Below are 22,432 nucleotides of genomic sequence, written 5' to 3' on the forward strand. Positions count from 1 at the left end.
TAGGCACATGTATAAATCTGCCAAAGTTAATCCCATTAATCTGTATAACTAATAAAACAAACAAACAAAAATAGCAATAAAATGAAAAAAGGAAGCATACCTGAGCAACCAATCTCTAACCTTAAAAAAAGATCATCTGGGAGCTTATTCAAATGTGGATTCTGAAGGTCTGGGATGGCCAGATACTTGATAAGAAAAGGTGGATAAATTTGACTACATTAAAACAAAAATTTAAAAAAAGATGTTTTTCATATGTTGATCAAGATCTCAATTCTGATTTCATTTGTAAATTTAATGTAACCCCAATACAAACATTAAAGGGATTTTTAAAAAATTTTCCTTTTTGAGACAGGATCTCACTGTGTTGTTTAGGCTTGTCTTGAACTTACTATGTAGCCTAGGCTGGCCTTGAACTTGCAGTGATTCTCCTGTCTCAGCCTCCTGAGTGCTGAGATTACAGGTGCGCTCCGCCACACCTGACACAAGAATTTTTAGACTGTGACAGGTTAATATTTAAAATTATACAGGGGAAAGCACACAAGTTTGTCTAGGAGAGCTCTGAAGAGGAAGAGCCGTGAGGTCGGACTATCCTTAATAGAGCAAAACAATGAGGTACTGGTGCATGGCTAGACAGAGCAATAGAACAGACTAGAGTTAGTCAAGAAAGAGACACAGCTATGTATGGACCTCCAATATGGGACAGAGGTGACACCAGTAATCCTGGAGGCAGACATGATCTTTTTAACAAATGGTGTTGGAACAGACTGGGGATCTTTTTAGTAAAATAGAACTTACATTCAGTTTTTAAATACCATATATAAGAGTAAACATCAAGTGGATCAGAGATCTGAATTTAAATATGGAATTATACAAGTACATCCTAGATGTAAAAAAAGGCTTTCTAACTGAAACTAAAAATCCAGATACTTGGTAAGAAAAGGTTGACACATTTGATTTTCTTTTTTTAAAATTTTATTTAAGGAGAAAAAGAGAAAAAAACAGAAAAAGGGTACAAGTTATACAGAATTAAAAAAAAAACAGTAGGAAATCACTAGTTAATAGATTACATATTGTCATCTTAGAAATAGTTGTTCAAGTTACAAAATTAAAGCATATAAAGTGGACTAACAGTGAGACTGCAAACAGTTCTGTTCAATGATCCAACAAAAACTCAGGAATATCGTTCTCTATCTTATACGCTTAAATATACATGCAGTTATATCCTTTAGAGAACTTTCTTATCCTCTCTTTTTTACAATGACAATTACACATTTTGAGTTTTATTATTCCCACAGCTCTTATTACTTTTTTTTGAAGAGAATAAAACCAAATGTGACATAAAACAGAGTCAATCAAATCAAAAGGATGGACATAGTACATAATGTAAATACAGAATACAAGGTGATCAACAATGGTTACCATAATGCCTCTTGCTATCTTAAAAAGAATTGCCTATATCATCAGTTATAATAAAATTGAACAAAACAGTAAAGAACAAAACCAATAAAACCAAAACATTGGAGACATTACAGGATTTCAAAAGAAGATAATCGTCAAACCAGAATGGGCATCATAGTGAATCTTATTGTCTTCACAGTTGTTGCCTATACTCTCAAACTTGGTTACTATTAAGCAAAACAGAACAGAGTAAAATCAGTCAAAACAAGATGGTGAGAGTGATACAGGGTTTCAAATCAAGTTAATAGGAAATCAAGGTGGGTTACTATAATATATCCTGCTATTTTAAAAATTTTTCCCTTAATTAAAAAGATAAAAAAGTAAATAATAAAAAAAGGAGATTGAGATAAAAGAGGACATAACAACAAAACAGCACAGGTCAAAACATAACCATTTAAGCAAAACAGTGTTTCACCACAAGATATCCCCACATAAAAGTAGTTACCATAGTGTCTCTTTCCTTGAAATCTTTGAGTATAACTTCGTATACTGTAGCATCAAACATATCAAGACAATGTAAAACCATTCAAGAGAATGACAGTATTATAGGGTACTTAGAACCAACTAACAGAAAATGAACAACAGTTTCTGTATTATCTCCTTGTCTATAAAAGTTTTTGTTTATATTATCACATTTAATAAAATCCAGTAAGATATAACATGTTAAGACCGATGGAGACAGAAGAACAAAAGCTTGATGGGACTTCAAAAAAAGATGATATTAAATCAACACTTGCTATTATAATGTCTTGTTATCTCCAAAATAGCTGTTCCTACCATCCAACCTTCATTTCTGTTGAGCTCTTTTTCTGTCATTAGTTGTCAGTTTGTCTTCTTCATTTCGCTTTTTGCTCCATTCATTGTGGCCTCTCTGCCACTGTTTCTGAAATCTTGGTATTTTTCTCTTTTAGAATGTCCTGCAGTATTCTCTGTAGAGTTGAATTGGTGGTTGCAAATTCCCCTAGTTCCTCTTTCTCCTGGAAGCACTTTGTTTTTTCATCAATTTCTAGGGACAGTTGTGCAGGATATATCAATCTTGGCTGGAGGTTATTATCTTTCAAAGCTTGAATTATTTCCCCCCACACTCTTCGTGATTTGATGGTTTGTGGCGAGAAGTCTGCTGTAATTCTGATGGGTGTCCCCTTGTAAGTGATCTGTTTCTTGTCTCTGATGGCTTTTAATATTCTGTTCTTCTATTGGATTTCTGGAATTTTGATTATTATATGCCTGGGTGTAGTTCTGTTTGGGTTGTAGGTGGCTGGGGTCCTGTATGCCTCATAGATTTCAGTATCTTTACCTTTTCACATATTAGGGAAGTTCTCCTTGATTATTTCTGTGAATAGCCTTTGCAGTTCATTTGTTTGTATCCCTGCTCCTTTCTTTACATTCTTAATTCTTAAAATTATAGATCCTCTTATCATCTTCTAGCCTTTGTATTGTCACTGCTTGTTTCCTTGTTATTTTAAAGAAGTTTTTCCTTTCACACTCCCACCTTACAAATCTGTCTTCCAGTTCAGATAATCTATCCTTAGTTTCTTTCAAGCTGTTATGCCAGCTTTCAAGTTTTTAGTTTCCTGGTAATCTTTCTGAACCTGCTTCATGTATTCTGTGTTTTCTCTATTTTCTCCATCAAACAATTTTCCCCTTTTTTTCCTGTTCTTCCATTCCACCATCTGTTTTTTCTTGGGAGTTGCTTAGCATTTCTTTAACTATTCTACTTATATCTTGCTTTACTTTGTTAAATACTTCACTTTTGAACTCGTCTGTGAGGTCCCCGTGATATCGCTTTATGTCTATTGGTGCCGTGTCTGATATTGCATGTTTTCTGTTCTCAATCTCCTTTGCATTTACCTTTCCTGTATCAGTGTTCTCAGGATTGGGGACTGAAGACCCTTTCTTGTTGCTCCCTCTTCCCATACTTTTTGTTCCTTCCATACAAGTGTATATAGGAGGCCCAGTTTCTTTCTTTGTTAGTTACAGTTTGTTTGAATCATGCTGAGTAGGTGTTCCTGCCTACTGCAGTGTACTAGGGAGACACAGACCTGGGCAGACTATTCTAGGCACCCCCCTCCAGATCAGTCAACCTACTGAAGGCTTCACTACATTAGGGTGCATTGCCAGGCGCAGGGACCTGGTTTGGGCTAGCCTACTGGGTCTTAGTCCACGGCATCACTCAGGTCAAGTGCTCCCCACCAGTCCTGCTTGAGAGGGGAATATGTGACTGAAGTCACCGCAGCGTCCTATTTTGGCTAGTCTGCCTGGTCCCAGAATGTCCTCTGTTGGAGCCTCCTAGTCTATGGTAGGGTCCCCATTCCTCTCACCCACCGCAGGTTGATGGAGGGCTCTCCACCATTTCTGCTCTCAATTTGGTTCACCAATTCCTGCTCTCAGACCTTTTGCATCTCTATCCCTGCTGTGCTGATTCAGATGCAACAGCAGCAGCAGGAAATTCAAGCCGTGGTTTCCAGAGGTGCGGGTTCTAGCTTCGGCACTGAGATTTTAGCTGTTCCAATCATAGCACTGGAACTGCATTTCCAGTTGGTTTCTCTCAGCTTAGTGCATTCCTGGGTCGACAGGGAATATCTCCTCCTGCTTAGGACTCTCCGCACTACACCATTCCTGGAATCCAGCTGGATATCTCAGAGAGCCTCCATAGCTGCTGTTATCTATCTGCCATGTTCTCCCAGAAAAAGAAGGTTGACACATTTGACTTCATTAAAACAACAACAAACAAAAGTCAACCAGGCTTCTGCATGGCAAAAACCACCATACACAAAACCAGGAAGAAAATGTGTGTATGCCACTGATAAAAAGGCTACTATCTGTAGTAGGTATAGAACTTTTAGTAATTAAGAGAAAAAGATAAAAATTCTGATAGAAAAATTTGAGCAAAATTTGGAATGGGCAATTCACAAAAAGAGACATAAAAATGTTCTTAAATAGATGAAAAGCTGTTCATCTTCAGTTTTATAATAAGTGTAACAAAAATTAAAGCTATAATGAGGCATCACTTCTCATCTGCCAGACTGGCAGAATTGAAAAGCTTGGCACTGCACTGCACTTGTGAGGTGCTCTCATACACTCTGGGTGGGAAAGTAAAATGCTGCAGCCTCTTGGGGAAGATTTTTGCACCATTTAACAAAACCACATGGCTACTTACGTTTCAATCTAACAAATCATCCTTTTGGGATTTACCCTTATGATGCACCCACACAATATGAAACTATATGTGCATGAAATTATTCATCGCATTATTTGTAATGGTAAATATTGGAAACTACCTAGATATCCAGGCACAGAAAATTGTTTGAATAAAATATGGTACATACCCCCCAGGGATTACTGTGCTGCTATAAAATGAAAAAACCTAATAAGATTTCCAGAACTGATATGGAATGTTTCCAGGAAATAATCAATGAAAAAATTCCAAGCACAGAAGAGAATATATAACATACCATCTTTTGTGTAAGAAAGAGGGAGAAACAAAACATACATATCTGTTTTTTGCCACCAAAAGAAACCCAAGGAGAAAAAATTTAAAAAAAGTGAAATTGATTACTTACAAAGGCCAGGAATGGAAGTGACCACAGGGGGAGTGATAATTCCCTTAGCATGTTTTGGCTGTAGTTTTGACTTTTAGAAATATGCAAGTGTTTTACATATTCAAAAATAAAATTAAAACAAGATGACAAGAGAAAGAAAAACTTACAACTAAAAAAACTGCAAACCCAGTTGTATTCTACATGAATACTATCACCACACTGAAAGGCGATGAGCCAAAGGAAGAACAAATCCAAAGGGTTCAGGAACACAGCATTTGACTCTCTACTGTCAGTCATAAGAGAGTCTGGGGGCGAGGACGAAACAGATGGGAAGCACCTGATTCATTTTTCCCTGCACTAACTGGAGAGGGTGAGGCATGGCTAGTGGCCAGTGTGTCCTTCAGATGGGACATCAATGGGCAGGGAGTTTGCTTCAGTGTCCTGCAGGGCTCTCTAGCAATGTCCTCCCTGGTTGTCACCACCATTTTCTACTCCAGAATGAGCGCAGTCAGGCTGCTTGGTGCCCCTCCAACACTCCAGCCTCCTCAGTCCATAGGGAAAAGGTCAAGGCAAGAGGGATCTGGGCCCCTTATTTGCAACCCAAAATTCACATCAAACCTTCCAGAAGATTCTCTGATTTCAGCCCTCACTCTTACAGAAACAGGTCTGTAAGCTGCAACATGAGTAGCACTTCCAAGCCACTTACTGGGATTAGTCTAGGAGGGTTCCCTCCTGGGTACTAGCCTCTGTTTAAGTGCCTGTGCTGCTGCAGCGCAGGCCCTGTTTAAATTATCACTTTGATGATTCTATAAACCTGTTTTTGATTTACTTTTCAGGTATTATGGGCTCCAACAGTCCTGTGCATCACTTAGGATTTTTATCCTGAGTAATGTGGACAGAGCAAATAAACACTCAAAGCTATTAATGCCAAACAGCTCCAGCAACCAGCAGCCAATGAAGACCAGTGTGAGACACAGCACCTGGTAAAGCTGACCTACAATGTCCAGCACAAGCTGGCATTGGATGATGATGGCTGGCAAGGGCAGTGATCAGGAGCTGGCTCTGTCAACTGTTGTATCCACTACTTGTTGTCATCTAATGACATTAGGACTGCTAGCAAAAGAGGACTTTGCCAGTTCATGATCCCATCTGAATTGAGCAAAAAAACCCACGTTTGATTAGCAACAAGGGGTGACTGCAATCAACTGCCAAACTCTTGTTAATGTATAAGCCTTATTCATCTTGTAATAGATGTGTGAAGTAATTGCGAAACTACTCTAGATTATTATGGGGTTGGGAAAAAGAGGAAATGTATTTATTGATGCTGTTGGGAGTGAATTCTAATTATGGGAAAGAGACATCAAAATATGGAATGAAGGAAGGCAAGAAGCAACTTTGTGGGTTGGATTGTACGAGAGGCATCAGTATGAATACCTGAGTTCAGATATATATGTGTATATGTATTGTATATAACAGAAACACACACACATACACACACATATACATGTGCATATAATTGTATGTATACATGTATATATGTGTTGTGATTACAAGTGTATTTTTTCTAATTTTGTTTATTGAAAGGTCCTGGAAACAAAGACTGTTCAGCAGTAGTCAGATCCTGGTCTGTAATGTTAAAGCCAGAGCTTTTCAAAGAAATGCCAATTCTAGAGCTGAGACAAGGCAAGCACAAGGTAAAGTTTGGAACATCTTTTTATGCCAGAAAATAAAGGAAAGCTTGGGAAAAATGATGGGAGGAATTTCACAGGGCATAGGGGCCACCTGAAGGGATTCCCATTGTTCTAACTGGGTAAAATTTAAGTATCAAAATAATTAAATGAAGTGCTGAGTTATAAAATGTTGGAAAGAAGAATCCAAGAATTCATACTGATAACATATAGATAGGCCTATAAATAAACAAATAAAACAAATAAACAAATAAAACAAATAAACAAAAGGATTTTTCTGACTGTACAAATGTGGAGGGTGAGCCTAATTTGGAAAACCATTTTGCAGCAATTATAATAAAGAAGAGTTTAGACAGAACGGCTGCTAAACACAGGGGAAAATGTTAATAAAAAACAGGCTGGTTGTATGGCCTTAAAGTGTCTTCACAGATTGCTTATTCATTGCAAGAGAAAAAGTGACTGTACCACAGAGAATTCAGATAATACCTTAAACAGTGGAAAAATCACACAACATTTTGACCAGGTAATTAAAATGGCCTTCATCAACGACAGGCAGAGGGTCACTTTGTGTCTCCAGGTATGAAACCCTGAGATACACCACTTCTGTAGTATCCAGGCAGTGACTAAATAACACAGATCTGTTTTAAGCATGAGAAAACATCAGGGGAAAAATCCCCAATGAGTAATATTCTATTTTTAAAAGCTGGATTTGTATTGTTCAAAAATGTCAGCATCGACACGATATTAAAAGTGTCCAGAGACCTTTAAATAGTTCTCAACTATTTTCTGGGTGTAGATGTGAATATATTCCAGAACTTCTGTTTTAGATTCTTTTGGGATCCAGGCTAATGTCCCCAATGTGCCCTGCAGCTCTTCAGTGCTGTTAATTTCATGTATAGTCTGCTATTGTTTATGAAAGAAAGTGTAGCCACTGCTTCTTCTAGTCCTAGTTACTTCAGGGGCTGAGAATGGGCCTTATTCATCTCTGAGATCTCCAAAATCCCTGGGATACAGGCATTTGCTCAGTTAACATTTGTTAACTTGAAACAGATTGAGCCTAGGTTGTTTTGTTTTGAGGAATTTTGGAACAAACCTCTTCAAAGTCAAGGAGCTCTGTCTAGTCAGCATCATCTTCTCAAGATTGCCTCCATCACGACTGGTGAAAGTGTGAAAAACAGAACTGCATAAATAATTTAGTAGAAAAAGTAGTTGTGGTAGAAGAAAAATGCTGTCCCCCACCCACACCAAGATATTCACATCCTAATCTCTGGAATCTATGCAAGTTTTCTTCTATGTAAAAAAAAAAAAAACAAAAAAACAAACAAAAAAAAAAAAACAAAAAAAAGAACACCACAGATGTGATTAAGTTAAAGATCTTGAGACGGATTTTATCCTGGGTCATCAGGGTGGGTCCTAAATGAAATCATATGCATCCTGCTAAGACAGCGGCAGAGGAAAATTTGACACACTGAGGAGAACTGAACAATGAAGCCACAAGTCAAGGAGTGCTGGCAGCCACTAGGAATTGAAAAGCAGGGAAGAATCCTCTCCTGAGCTTCCAGAGGAAGGCTGACACCTTGGTTTTAGTCCAGTGAAACAAATATCAGACTTTCAGCCTCCAGAACTTCTGAGTCTCATTGCCTTTTATTTGTTTGCTTTCAAATTTATTGATTTTAATTTAGAACAGAAATTAAATGTGTAGGAATACTGCGTAAAAAGGAGTGAGGGTCTAAATATTACAATTTCTTTTGTGTGAGCCTTTTCTTCATCTGTCATATAAAGACCGGTGGGTCCCACCCTGGCCTTCTTTTCCTAACTCATTTAAGACATCATGGACAGAAATATGATCCAAACTGACTGTGTGTTAATCGGTTTTCTTTGCTGTGTCAAAATACCTGGGATGGTCAACTTAGAGGAAAGATTTATTTTGGTGATCATGGTTTCAGAAGTATCAGTCCATGTTTTACATTTTAATTTCCTCAGAATTGAGGAACTACTATTTTTTTTGGGGGGGGGTTTACTGAGGATCAAACTCACGACTCCGTGCTTACCAGGCAAGTGCTTGAGCCACTAAGCTAAATCCCTGGCCCTCAATCCATGTTTTACTGGGCCCATTGCTTTGAGGCACAGCATCATGGTGGGGAGTGTATGGTAGAGCCAATCTGTCCCCCACCCTATGGTTACATGGGAACAAAGAGAGAGGAAGAGGCTGGGGTTTCAATACCCATTTCAAGCACACATATCCGATAATTGAATTTCCTATTGCTAAGGCCTAACTCCTAAGAGTTTTGTGGCCTCTCAGTAATGCTACACTGGCATTATTCTGGAAACCAAGCCGCTAACACATGGGCCTTTGAGGGACACGCTAGATCCAAACTATGCTAGACTGAGAAACGACCCAGCTCAGGCTTTAAAATATCCAATTATATGTGGTACTTAGTCATATCCTTTATTAAATGTAACATACTTAAGCTCTTCACCAAGAATGATGATGTTATAAAATAATAATAAATTGTTAGCTAATATTTATTGACTCTTTACCATGTATCAGTTGCCATTCTGTGGAACTTTTTGCTCCATAGTCTCATGTATATCCACAGATGTCATAAGTTAGGGTCTGTTATTAGTATTTTTTAATTGATGAAGAACATGATCTGGGGTATTATTGATGGTCATATGTGATTCCTTGATAAGATGCAACAGGGACTGTAGTTTTAATGAGGATCCTAGGTAAGGAGGAGGACTATGATCTAGATTCATATATTGCCCAGATCACTATGGTGACTAACAAATATGGCAGAGTTTCAGAGAAGGGAATCTCCACAGAGATGAAGCATGAGTGGCAGGATATATGCAGACTGTGGTATCATTCAAGTCAAGGGATGTCCTTGATCTTGATTGCAGATTGGAAAAGTGATCATCTCTCTGGTCTCTGCAGGATGTAGGCCGTGGGGCAGGGGTTCAGGTAGACTGTTGGACTTAATGTTGACATTTGTGAGGTTCAGGTGCTCCCTACAGAGGGCAGAGCTGTATCCTTCCCAGCCTGAGTTTAAACTTTTTAGTGGGGGATCTAAGTCTGGTCCAGCTCCTCTCTGTAGTGGTCTTCTGTGATTGTCACCCAGTCACTTTGGGAGGGTAACACTGATGTTCCTGAATTTACTTTCTCCCTGGGTCTGCTGGCTTTCTAGGCTTAGCTTCTTTCTCTTGGGCATTGCCCTTGTATAGCAGCAGGTCTGTTGGTTAGATCACACCTCTGCTCTGCCATGTGAGAGGAAAATAAAATGTAAAGCTGGCTTGAAGCGGTGGTTGGGGCACCCTTGCTGGGGTTGGGGGTTCACTGTGTGTCAGGTGCAGGCCTATTTGCTCATGTTGGGGTAAGCATTGCTCATTGACAGATCTTGGTTTAAAAACCGCTTTTTCCACTTATAAGTTAAATGTCCATGGCAATCATATTGAAAATCCAGTCTCAATTTCTACAAGTGAAGAATGTAGATAATAAAAGCTACTACAGAGAGTCTTGGAGGGAGGTGAATGGAATAGTAAATATAAAGCATTTTAAGAGCATGAGTTACAAAGTAACATTGAACTAATGGAAGCTATTACTATTATTAATAATTTATATAAAAGGAATTAAAAATGTGAAAAGGAATTGAGCAATATGTTGTTGCACATGTAAGGTTTGTGAAATTACAGCATACACTTAGAAACATGTATTTATTTGCTTATGATAGTAAGCAAGGCAAATATGCTGGTTCAAGCAATTAGTGTTAGATGTGGAAGTATGACCAACCCTAATGATTTTTGCCCCAACTGAGACACTGTTCACCTAAATTTAGATTTCATGTATCGGCATTTTGTGGGGAATTTTATACCTTGTATAATTTGGAGTGCATCATCATCTCTTTCTTTTTAAGACTGTAAATTTTTTGAGAATAAAAACAGCATTTTCTCTGTGGCCATAGAGCCTGCAGGCTAGGTGAGGACTGTGTGGGTGTCCAGTATATTAAGTACTAACTGGTGCCCAAGGGAAGCTGGGATTGTTGTTAACATTTCCACTCCATATGGTTTCCAGGGAGCTGGGAGTAGCGTACCTGCAGAGGGAGCAGGAAGAGGCTAATGATTTGTGGAGATTTGAATGTGCACACAGTTTTCTCCCTGAGGCTTACAACACTGTGGCATGAATAAAAGTAAATTCCATAAAGCAAAGAGGATTGGTTCTGCTTCCTTTTATTGTTTTGAAGTGCTGTTTTTCATTAATTCAGAAGCCAGAGTTCTTGATCTGACTCTTGACTATATCATTAGGTCATTTACAGCCTCAGTTTTCTTTTTAAACAGGAGTGATAATATCAGTCCGGTTGCTCCATAGGGTTGCCATGAGCATTTGATGAGATAAGAAACCTAAAATTTATATACATGGTAAAGCACGGCACATGTAGAAAGCACAATTATGACATTATTTATTTAAGGCCTGGATCTTTATGGGTGGCTTTGTATCTCAGAGATGACAACTAGCTACATTCAAACTATTGTATTCAGATGAAGTGTCTCTGCAGAGCAGTACAGAGCACTTTAGGATGGGAGTCCTGGGTGGCCCTCCTTCTCCTACTCTTAGGCAGTGTGGTACCAATCTGGGTGTCCTTCATCAGTAAAAGGAAATGTGTGCAGACATGTCTCCTGAACTAAAGTTTGCACTGACTGGCTACTGTTTGACCCAAAACTCCTCGGGATTTCTGGTCAGTGTGCAAGCAGTCACTATGCACAGAGCACCACTGAGGAATCCAGAATAATTTCTGAGTCTTCTGTGACTATTTCTATTTTGATACTGCCCCAGTCCATTCTGCATTTTGCTAGATTTTTCTTCTAGATTTTTTTCTTTAACTTATGATACTGGTACACTGGACCCCATAGAGCTTTATGCCTGCCTTTGCTAGTCTCCTAGTCACTTTTCTCATTGCTGAGATGCCCAACATCCTAAATTAAAGGAAGAAAGGTTTATTTCTGCTCACAGATTCCATTCTATAGTTGGTTGGCTCCAAGGCAGAGAGGCATGGTGGAAGGACATCGCAGAACAGAAACAGTTCATGACACAGCAGGGGAGAAGGCAGCAAAATAGCAAGTCTCCTTTTCTCTGTTATCCCATCCTGGCTACATGCTCTTTGGGTGGTGCCAACCACATGCAGGGTGGGCCTTCCCAACACTCACCCCTAAGCACGCTAAACTAATCAGTGTCCAGTTTAGTACTACACACCCTTAACCCCAGTATCACACACCCTAGACCCACCCACCTCCCAAAAGCCTCATCTATGACTTCATGAGGTTTTGAGGTGACATCTAGATACAAGCCATAACAGTTAGTGATAAAGTCAGTTGTTGATACCAAAAATGTCTCTTAGCTGTGCCTCCTCAGGCCTGTAGCAGAAAGGACCTGATCACCATTACATCCATGGCCTTATTTGTGGGGAAATTTCCAGAAACTAAAGGCCATTTGAGATTAACTTTGCCCTTCTCATTGATAATCCTAAAATACAGAGTCGGACTGAGGTAACTGATCCCCTGGAAAAGCCAGGGCCTTTCCTGCTCACATTTTTCATTGGTTCTATTCTTTTTTATTTTTTCTCAGTACTGGGGTTTGACCCTAGAGCCTTGCCAATGAACTGTGTTTCCTATCCTTTTCTATTTTATTTTATTTTATTTTTTTAGACAACGTCCCACTCAGTTGCTGAACTGCTCAGTTTGGGCTTGAATTTGGCATCCTCCTGCTGAGATTACAGGTGTTCACTACCATGCCTGGCTGGTTCTGTTTCTTTTACAAACATTTGAAGAAGCTCATAGACTAATTCCCTTCTGGTTGCTTTCTCTCCACCTAATTACTTTACCTGGAGGAAGGTGTGACCTGGACAGTTAGAAGTTCCTCTAAGCTTACATCCTGGATCATCTTTCCCAAAGGTTTTATGGTAGCCTGTGTGCACCTGAGGTGGCTTAATGGAGATCCCATAGTTATCTGGTAGTTTCCTCTAAAAATGACTTGCCAAATAAACGTTACTGGGTTGTGGGGTTCTCCTCTGTTCTTCTGAGCTGGATTCCAGGTTCTTTTTGTTTCGAACAAAGAAATAAATGAAACAAGCAATAAAGAGTGGCAATGTTTATTTGAAGCGGAGAGAGGGAAAAACTGGATCTGCAGAGAGAGCTTGGGCTAAGTAAAAGGAAAAAGCAAGATAAAGGAATCTCCTGGAGAAAGTGAGGCAGGCTATTGTGAGAGAAGCCACCATAGCAAGCTTCTTGGCATCTGTGTCCCTTTATACTGTCCAAATCTCGTGGAAACCCGTGGAAACTACATATGGATCCTATTAAGCAGTACTGGGATTCTATGCGTCAGGCTGACATCAGGTCTAGGCCTCCTATTGAAAATTGGGCTCAGATTCTCTGGAGTAGTAGATAGTACTCCACTCGCAGGGCTTTGGGAACTGTTCTGCGCATGTGTCCTGAGGTTTGGTAATTTAACTGGCCACACCTACTTCCATAACCAGTTTTGCCACGCTCTGTGCTCCTGGGTCACCGTGGTCCAGCGGAGGGAGAAGGCACACCTAGGGAAGTGTCGCTGTTTGCTCGCACAGCACCGGACTACGGAAGCTCCCCTTTTCAGTAAGCAAAGAATCTCACACTGGAAGGAAACTCGATGGGGCGAACCTTCACTCCTTCCATTGAGGCAGCATCTGCGGCACTTGGGGCATAGGAGGATGAATTCACTTCATGTTCTACAACTTTCTTTTACTGAAGTCCCTCACAAGTCTCGTCTCTTATGTTCACCTTTCTCTCACCATTCTTCTCTTCCTACAAGTTGTAATTAAAATTGTTTTAATCACTAGCTAAACTATTTTCTTAAGGGAGAAGAGGAGAAAAAAGAAGAAAGACAGAGCAATATTACAGTATGAAAGGACAGTTGTAACCCGGATACTGCTTCTTACCTGCAGCATGGAGATACTTACTAGTCTGGCCCTTCACTGCGTTCAGTCCCTGCTGCCCTCAGCCATCCTCAGCCTTCCTCACTCATTTGTTTTGAACTCAGATTCCTCCACCAAGGTCCCCAGACCTTGTTCAGACAGCCCAGGACTTCTGCGCCCTGCCTGCTCCGCGTAAGATTTCCAAGGCAAACAGCGCTTTCCTGCCCTTTCCATTGGGCACAACATTCCTGAGCTCTTTCCACTGTGGGCCTGGAGCTCACAGATAAAGAAAACAGAGCAAACTGTTGAAGAAATATGTTCAAGCACCAGAGTGGATATGATGGTGAGGTAGATAAAAACCACAAACCATGTCATCACAAATCACTTAAAAGAGTACTATCTCAAAAATGTTGTATATGCAAATGCACAAAAAAATCACATGTTCAAAAATATTTTGAAGCCTAAGTAATTTCCCTGAGATCTGAGGGGCTGTGTTTTCTCTCTCCAAGGACCTGCCTTTTAGACCCAGACCAGTTTTTTTGAAATCAAAAGTGTCTGTTAGAGCAAGCATACCTGGGGGGTGTCTTTTAAATTTGCTGGTAAATGAGTTGCTCATCTGAAAATAGTGGATAGAACTAGCAACAACAAACCAGAACTATAAAGGCAGGAACAACGTCATAGCGTCAAAGATCTAGTCATGCTTGAATAGGTCAAATCTTTTATGAATTGGGCAAGATTAAATACTGGTCTCATTTATGATGTTGGTTTCACTGATCACACTACTTAGATTTAAATCCTATCTTGTATTGCTTTAAATTTGAGTGAGTCATTTGTTCTCTGTGCCTCAGTTTCTTCATTTGGGAAATAGACATACTGTCATTCTCAAAATGAAATTGAAAGTTTTTGTGCACTTGGAAGGCTAAAGGAGGATTGGCATGAGTTTGAGGCCAGCCTGGGCTACATAGTGAGAACCTGTCTCAAAAAAAAAAAAAAAAAAAAAAAAAAAAAGGCAAAAATTATAATATTTGGGCATCAGGCCTCATGGTAAGTCTCATCCCGAGTTAAAGTCATTATGATTGTCACCATCTCCCTGCCCTCCTCTTCTCCAGGGGAGATTTTCTGGAGTAGCAATCTGCATGTCAGAAGAGCACTTTGGGCTGAAAACTCATCTGTCCTCCAGACTGCAGGAGTCTCTGGGAAGGATAATAACACTTCAAGTCTATTATTAGTCCCTTTTGGGCTCCCAGGCCCTTTCATCCTGAAGGATTTCAAGGCCTTCGAATAAAATAAGCAAAAGCATTCATGAAAACATTAACATTTGTATGGCAGACACAACACATCTGCCTGATATCTGATACCTCTCATTTCATGCCCATCACCTGAAAAACTGGAGTAGTTTTAAAAAGATAGGCTTATTCCAGGTCATTTTTATGTTTCAGTGACCAGAGAAGTTTACCTCAAGGCCACCTTTCCAATGCTTCTTTCCTTCCTTCCTTGACAAACTAGAGACAAAAGATTGGCCTGAGAATTTTCTCCAGTTCTGTTTCCTCAGATGGGGAAAGTGGAAAAAAAAGCACAGGACCAAAGAGGAAGAGGACCATAACAGTGGGTTCCTGCAAAATAATATCACAGACAACAGAGAGAACCGGGCCTTTCATCTCCACATCTCATAGCTATTTATACTTGACATATTGGCTGTGTGCTGTCAGGCATATTGTGTTTAATTTGGACTTGATCAAACTTAGAACTTCACCTGTTACACATAAACAACAGCCATGGTAATGTATTGGGTTGTGAAAAGATCAGTCAATTGTTTCTGTGTTTTGATGAATAAACCGTGTTTATTAATCAAGGATGAAAGATCTTTGGTTCCGGTTCTGGGCAGCATGCTGGGTTTAGCCATGTGCACTGGAAGGACAGTTTCGGGTGTCATTTGGACCCTACTTCATGCACAACCACGAATGCTCTAACTCACTAGCACTCCATTGCACCGCAAATGCCTCACACTCTGGGGAAAGTGATGGCAAAATTTCATTTCCTGATTATCCATGTGAACACTCTGAATAGTGTTCCTCTTGTCTCCTCTGCCTCCAGATAAACTGAACCTAATCAGAAAGATTACAGCCAGATCATCCAGGTGGGTCTTTTCACAACATGGACTTTTAAAACACAGGTGTTCCCATCTCCAGTGACAGTAGATGTCCTGGATTCTCCTCTTGCCCTCTGCACGGATGGGTGTTCTTCTCACCCTGTGTGCAGGGTGAGGCTGGTGGGGATGCAGTAGCCCCTGATGAAGCTGGCAGTGATCTTTTCCCATCACTGCCTCCTTATCCCTAACTTCCGGTGTCCTTAGGAAGATGGAAAGCAAAAAGTAAGTTAATGTTCAGTGTATGCTGATAACGAATCTGACACATGCCTTCATGATTTTACTTAATTTCACAGGTTGCAGTGATAGCCAAGAGCATTGATTCTTTTAAGAATCCCAGCTAAGGAGCATTGAGGGTAATATGTGGTTAGGCTACAACATAGTAAATGTGAAGACAGGGAGACTGTGGGCTCCTTGTTCTTTCTGCTCACAGTCGGTAACAGTACTGATGTGTTGTCAGATTCTAACATTGATATCTTATATTTTAGCACTTAAAAATGATACTGGAGTTGAACGAAGGCATTTATACTGAGCTACATCCCCAGTTTAAAATGTTTCACTTTGTGACAGACTCTCACTAAATTCCTAAGTCACCTAGGCTGGTTCTGAAGTTGAGATTCTCCTGCCTCAGCCTCCCAGAGTGTTGGAATTATAAGTGTGAGCCACCACTCTGCACTTAAGAGGCAATTTTAGGGGTTAGGGAAATGATTGCTCCAATTCACTTTGTGAACAATCACGTCTAACGACAGTCCTTGAAGTGTGCTGATGACTCTGTAGAAATAATTTAGAATTTTAGCAGAACTCAGTGAACAAGCTGCTTAGTTCTTTGTTATCTATGTGTCTGAAGATCATATATAGATATGAGATCCTGAGGCCAGTACCAAGGGACCTCTCCTCACTTTGCAGGACAAATATCTTAGAGAAGCAAATTTCTTATCTATTCCAAACAGCATAATAACCATTTGTTGTATCAGCTTTATCTTGGTTCCTAATTGCTTTAATTTTGCTTTTGCTCATAAGAATTATTGCTTACCGACTCTAATCGCTTTGACCTTAATTGCATTATCATCTTATTGGAATAGATGACATGCCCTGTGGCTTGGAGGTCCCAGGAACAGGGGGAAGATGTGGCTTCTGAGATTTGACCGTGACTGTTTCCTGTGGGTGAGCAGATGGCCTGTTTCTCATGATGAAGTGCTGGAAAGAACTAATATGAATTATTGCTTGTTTACTTTGCATATTTGATACTTACATTTGTGCTTAATAATACACTTGATGCATATATGCTATGAACACAGTAACTGCTCAGTCAACCTCAGATAAATTTCATGGGCTTGCAGTCCCACAAACAGCTTTTTCCATAAGAAGTAGAAGGAGAAAATAAAATTTGTTGTGTAAATATGCAAAGTGGACCAAATGACACCTACACATGAAAGACTTTTATTAGAAATGGGTAACTCCAAGCTTAGGGAACTTAATTCTTTACAGTGGGTAGAATGCCTGCTTAACTTGTGTTCCAAAGGAAGAGACTATGTCTACCTCACAAAGCTGCTTAGTCTAAAAACATCCTCAGAAAGATAATCTGGGACAAAGGGAAGTCAGTGTAAGACATGAAATGTTGTGAGGAATCCACAGAGAATTATTTCCCAACAGCTTGTTCAAGATCATCCAGCTCATGAACATCTGGGCTAGGATTAGAACCAAAAGAATCCAAGATTAAGTATGATGGTCTCCCTGGCTTCTTATTCTAGACCATTAGACTCAAATCTGTGTTTTGAGACCATCTCTCATTCTTTTTGTGACCAGCCTGAGTTCTTTGGGGCATCCCCACATCAGTGGTTATGTGCTTTCTTTATCTCTTGGGGCCAGCTCCTAATCTGGGGTTCCATTTTGTGGTGTTTCTTGGCTCAGAATCCTGAGTCATTGTTTCAGAGTTTCTTACCTAGGACAATGTGGCAATAATTCCTATCTTAGGGAAAAACAAAACAAAATGAAACAAAAACATCTGCCTTAGATGATTGTTAAGAGCATCAGTGAGGTACTGTCTCACACAGTGACTTCCAGTATTACAGGCCCAGTTAAGTGGTAGCTTTCATCTTTACTCCTAGGAAATGCTGGCCTCAGAAGGGACTTAAGAACATATTTAACCTTCTTATTGCAGACATGAGAAAAAAAAAAAAAAAACAAGAAGAAGCACAGAATAGTCAGCAAAGCTACCTGCGTATCCAACCTTGCCAGAGGTGACAGCACAATACTCATGGAACACTTGTTATTTGTCAAACAGTGCTTAACAACGTGCAGCCAGATACGTATCAGCTGGTAACTGCTGTCAGGTATCAGAAGCACGCCCAGGACACACAGAGCACACCTTTGATTCTGGCTTACACCATAGTAGGGCACCTTCCTGTCCTGGCCGTTGACTATCCAGATACAAACCATACAGCGCTCCTGTGATGCAGGCAGCCTGTCAGCCCCGAAGCTTCACACCTCCATCCAGTCTTCAAAACTGCCTCAGCTTTTGCTGCTGTTTAGAGCAGCTTCACTTAGCTAATTCTTGCTCATCTTTGGGTCCTAGCTGACATACTGTTTTCTTGGGGACACTTTCCTAGATATCCCCAGCAGGGCAAAGGTGCCTGTCAAATCACATCTAAAGTCCAGAGCCACTGCTTTGCCATCTTCCCTCTGCTCCTGTAACAACACCAGCACAAATTTCCCCACTAAGTTACCTCTGTAAGAGTGGCAGGTGGTTGGTCTTGTTCACTGGAGCATCCCTGGGACCTGGCAGAGGATAGACAATTAATGTAGGTAAAGTGACTGAGTAAGGTTTGTTATATGTAATTGTTATTCCAGAGTTTTGGAGTTGCTGCTTTGTATATAAAAAATATTCTAAAATCTAGAAGAGCATAGTTGCTGAATAAAGGAGTATTCTTCCCAAGAAATACAATTAGACAAGTTATATTGATATGCACATATTTATATAACCCACATTATACACAAGCATCTCACTTTGCCCTTATTTTTCTCATTCCATCTTGCATTGATGATCAGGGACCTATTTAGTCTGAGGACTGACATTTGGAAACTGCTATCCTAAAAGTCACAGCCATTAATTAACTGTAGCAATTACCATTGCTTTACTTTGCTGAGGAAAGCAAATTTCAAAGTTCCAAAGGTTTTCACGACAAATTTATCAAACATATATCCATATTTTATTCCTTCTTGGCTCAATTTCTACCTATGGTATGACTTCTTTTAAATTAAAATGACATCTCCAGTTTGTTGTGGTGGTTTATTTAGTTCCTAGGGGATTGACCAGGAAAGGGAGACGGTAACACTTACAGATGGGGAGCATTCCTGGGGGAACTGTTACTTCACCTAATGGAACATGACCTAATTGCAGCAGAAATCCTTTCTTGGACTTATGATGCCTCTAGATCTTCCCAGTCCTATCTCAGGATGAAAACCAGAAAACCATGCATGAGTGTTCTTAGACGGTGGAGCACAAGGGTATGGGAATAGTTGGGCAGGTTCTCCAGCTAAGTAAGAGTGGGCATATCATACCTATCACACCCCAGGTGGCACATTATACCCTCTATCTCATCACACTGTGCTCAGGTGGGGTCTGATCTGCTAGGAAGACAAAGCCGTGTGTTTCTGGTCCCCACAGGAGAAAAGGTTGGACGTGGTTAGTTCCTCCACTGAGTCGGTGGAGGCTGTTGATTTGGAGGAGATGAGTCCACGTGTGGCTTTGAACAGCAGCCCCACAAGATTGTGAACTTTTAAATTGTCATGTAACTTGTGGCAAGATTTTTCCTGACTCTGTCATGTAGTGCTCAGGCACAAGCTGAGTAGTGACGAGAGAATACTGTGCAAACAAGGGGCTGGTGCACTGCTAACTCTGCCTCTGCTGCCAGCTGCCGACCTTCAGTTGAATCATTGCCTATTTGAGTTGGTTGCATTCTTACGTGTGTTTGTATGCGATGGCGACTAAAGCTCAAAGATTACCAATAATAGTATTTGAACCTACCTACATGCATGTGGGCCTGTGAAAACAGGCATTTATTGTTATTGTTATTAAGCAGATATGGAAGTTTTCATATTTACTTATTAAACTTGGGTGTTATAACAGAAATCAGGCAAACCAAAAAGTTGGACAGCCATGGTTTAAAGGATGTGGACTTCATAGGCAGCTAAAATTAGATTTCTGCTTTATATTTTCTGTGTGACTTGGGGATGTTTACAAATACATTTCCTCATCTGTAAAACAAGCACGACCACAGCAGCATCAACAATAATCACATAATGTTGTTGGAAGAATCAAATGAGATCAAGTGGGCACAAGCCATGGCACAGTGCTGGGGCTTCACCGATGTGGCCTGTGTTGGTCATCGATGGTTTCATGAAGTCTGCGGCCACGCAGGAAGTAGTATGGACAGGGAGCTCATATGGTTTTCATTTCTCTTCCTCCTTTCCGCACTGCCTTGTCCCTCCGGCATCTCCCCTTGAAGTTCTCACCATTCTCATTTACTAGATCTTGAACCCAAACACCATCTTAGACTTTCCTTTCTCCTTCTGCGCCAGTGCCACCCTCTGAACAGTCACTAAAGTCTGTGGATTCTTCCAGCTCAGCTTCCTTCCCACCCATCTTACCCCTGCTACTGAGTCCAGGGCAGCTGCCTTCTTTTTGTGGGTAGGCAGCAGCCTTGGGCTGGTTCCAATCCCTAATCTTTCAGAAACACCAATCTGCTATCATGCACCTTCTTTCATAAGACTATCTAGTGGTGCCCTGTTTACCTACAAGACATGGCCACATTTTTTTGGGAATAATTATGGCTCTGCAACATCTGATCTGTCTCTTTGCTGCTCGTACCTTGATTCTGTGTTCTAGTGCATTCGGAGATCTCTTTACAGTTTGGTGGGGTTTCCTGTCGCTTAGCCTTAGGTGTGCTGCATTTACTGCTGCTGAGTATTGTGGCAATGAAGGTTTACAATGAAGAAAAGGAGGATGCAAATAGCAATTACAGCTCCCATGCATTGGAAATTTTCAATATCTTACATTTATAATCTGCGTTTGGCCAACCTTGGCCCTCAGGTGAATTCATCCAATGATCTTTAAAAATGCATTCTTGGGTTTATTTACATGAGTGATTCTCGTGTAATCCAGGAGCTTGACTTTGTGTCTCCTACCCACAAAAGGACTGCATGTTGGTGTGTGTGTTGTAGTGCTGCCTTTCCTTCTCATTTTCTCCTTTTAAATAGATTCTAGCTTTTTTTGTTGTTGTTAAATAAACTTTTTCTTTAGGAGGAAGAAAAAGATAAGACAAAGAAAAAATGCTATGGTAGCATCATTCTAGACTCTAGATTTTAGAGCAGTTTTAGGTTCACAGCAAATTGGGTGGAAGCACACAGAGTTCCTGTATGCCCTCTGCTGCAGTGCCCCGGCCTCCCCCGCCGTGGGAGCCTCTCACTGCAGTGGTACACTGGTTACAACTGGTGAAGCCACACTTACACCTCGTATCACCAACATCCATAGGGATGTTAATTAGAGCTCATTCTTGGTGGTGTTCATTGTGTAGGTTTAGGCCAATCTGTAATGACACATGTCTACAGTTCAGTGTCCGTTGTTCTTAACTCCTGGAAGCTACTGATTTTGTAAGTGTCTCCATAGTTTTGTCTTTTCTAGAATGTCACATAGTTGGAGTCATGCAGTATAATTTCAAGCTTGTCTTTTTCAGTTAGTGATATACATTTAAGTTTGCTCCATGTCTTTTTCTGACTTAATAGCTTATTATTTCTAGTCTTGAATAATTTTCCATTGTCTGGATGCACCACAGTTCATTTTTCCATTCATCTACTTACTAGAAGACATCTTGGTTGCTTACAAGTTTTGGCAGTTTTGAATAAACCTGCTATAACATCTGTCCAGGTTTGGAAGTGGAGTTAACATTTTTTTTAACTCTTTGGATAAATACCTAGGAGTGTACTTGTTGGATCTTTGGGTAAGAGTATATTTAGCTTTGTAAGAAGCTGAAAAACCACCTTGCAAAGTGCTTGCTCCATTTTGCATTCCCACCGGCAATGCAGGAGAGTTCCTGTTGCTCCACATCCTGTCAGAGCTTGATACTGTACTATAATAGCTTTGGATTCTAACCATTCTAATAAATGTGCAGTGGTGTCTCATTTTAATTTGGAATTCTCTAATGACACGATGTAGCCGATCTTTTCAAGTGCTTACTTGCCATCTGTGTATCTTTAGTGACATAGCTGTTCAGATCGTTTGCCCATTTTAAAATTAGATTATTTTCTTGTTGCTGAGTTACGAGTTCTTTGTATATTTTGGATATCAGTCTTTTATCAGATAGGCTGTTTGCAAACACTTCTCCCAGCCTGTGGCTTTCTATTCTCTGAACTTTCTACTTATTTTTAAAAGACAACCAACAGTTACTTTCTGTGACACTGGGCTGCCTTTCTTCTTCCTCATTAATTGATTATTGACATTTTTTTGCAATTATTGTACTTTATATAAACATCTACCACATCATAAATATTTAACTATCAGACTGAGGTTCTCGGGAGAGAGGATCTTGCCTCATTTTTGAGGGAAGCACAGTATCTGGCACTATTTAGGCATCTAGTACATATGGGTTAGATGAACTG

The sequence above is a fragment of the Cavia porcellus genome, unplaced genomic scaffold (assembly GCF_034190915.1).
Source record: "Cavia porcellus strain 051 isolate PalLab524CR breed Dunkin Hartley unplaced genomic scaffold, mCavPor4.1 scaffold_27, whole genome shotgun sequence".
Taxonomy (NCBI): domain Eukaryota; kingdom Metazoa; phylum Chordata; class Mammalia; order Rodentia; family Caviidae; genus Cavia; species Cavia porcellus.